Below are 1598 nucleotides of genomic sequence, written 5' to 3'. Positions count from 1 at the left end.
GTTGGGGTGCCCAATCCACTTCCAGAGGCGGTGCTGATGGGGGGTGGGTCGGAGACCTGGTCTGACACCAGCAAACTACCTATCAGGGGAGGTAACACCTCCAACAGGGGTGTGAGTTACCAGGGACAGGGCTTAACAGGGCTGAGACCAAGGCTTTGTCCCCTGGTGGGGAAACAGACACAGTAACGGGGGCTGGGCCCCAACCCCACCAGCTGAATTCCAGACCTAGCAGCAGAAGGGTCCTGCCCAGAAGAAGCTGAGAGCAATGGTGTTGCAAGATCCTGGGGGAGGATTGCAGAGAAAGATTCATGTGAGAGAAGGGACCCGGTACCGGGAAAGGGCTTCCAGAGGGAAAACAAAACTTTGGGGGATCAGGAGGCAGCTGGTGGTCCACCAGCAGTATCTCCGGTGGTTGTACCTGGCTGCGAGGAACCTCTCTCTAGAGATCAGGGGGGCCAGCACACTGGGCGAAGGCTGCTGCACAACTTTTACAACCCAAGAAATGCACAGGGATCCACCCTTTCGAGTTGGTGTCTGGAAAGATAGTGAGGGGTTCCCAGGGCTTGATGAGGGACAACTAGGAGGGGAAGACGAAAGGAAAATTCTGCAGAAGGCTCACGAAGCTCATGGATTTGGCCGGGGAGAATCTAGCCAGGGCCCAAGGGAAGCAGTGGGGCTGGTGCGACAGTGTGCTGGGTCCTATGGCACCTGGTGGTGGGATGGGGTTTGTTGTTGCAGGGGACCAAGTGTGACCTTACCTTCCTGCCAGGACCCCGGACAATAGCCTGGAGATGGGGGAGGCCTGGAGATGTGGAACCCTAGCGGACTGGTGACCAAGATGCTCAGCCCACCTTGGAAGGCAGCTGGTTCTGGCCATGGGAGGACAATGGGCTGCGAAGAGAGGACCCCAGTGACCTGACCAACCGGTTCCAGCCAGAAGGGAACAAAGGACGGAAGAGAGAGGGACCCAGCAACCTGTTTACCTGGTGTGATGAAGTGGGGCTGTTCTTAATGTTTCCTCTGAATATTGTGGGGGTGCCTCAGTTTCCCCTAGGCAGTTCTTAAGTATCTAGGGGGTGGGATAAGGGCGTATGATCGTTGCAGAGCCCTAGAGGGCAGGTGTGTGCAGGGCTCTGGACACAGAGAATGGCTGACAACCTCTTTCCTGGCAGCTGATGGCCTGGGCCCTTCCCCCCTGCAAGGTGAGAGCTAAAGGGTGGGAGAACAAAGGAATCTGGTGCCCTCCTGGCCCGGGAAAGGGACAAAGCCCAGAGGAGGAGGGGCTGGACGGAGTTTCAGTCTGGGGCTGGGTGGTCGAATGCAGGGAATCCCAGGGCTGGGGTCTGAGCTCCCTGCCCCCCAGAAGGACTTGACTGAGGGGTCCTGGGTGTACCCACAAGCTGTTTTAGACTGTGTTGCTATTGTCCAATAAACCTTCTGTTTTACTGGCTGGCTGAGAGTTACGGTGAATCCCAGGAAGAGGGGTGCAGGCCCCGGACTCCCTCACACTCCGTGACACCTGGGACAGAAGACAAAGGTCGAGGAGGGGCCAAGGGGGGAGATGATCTTGGGGGCTCAGCTACTCTGAGATAGCGCGT

Source organism: Lepidochelys kempii, chromosome 6, assembly GCF_965140265.1.
Source record: "Lepidochelys kempii isolate rLepKem1 chromosome 6, rLepKem1.hap2, whole genome shotgun sequence".
Lineage (NCBI taxonomy): Eukaryota > Metazoa > Chordata > Testudines > Cheloniidae > Lepidochelys > Lepidochelys kempii.
This window is presented reverse-complemented; position numbering follows the sequence as displayed.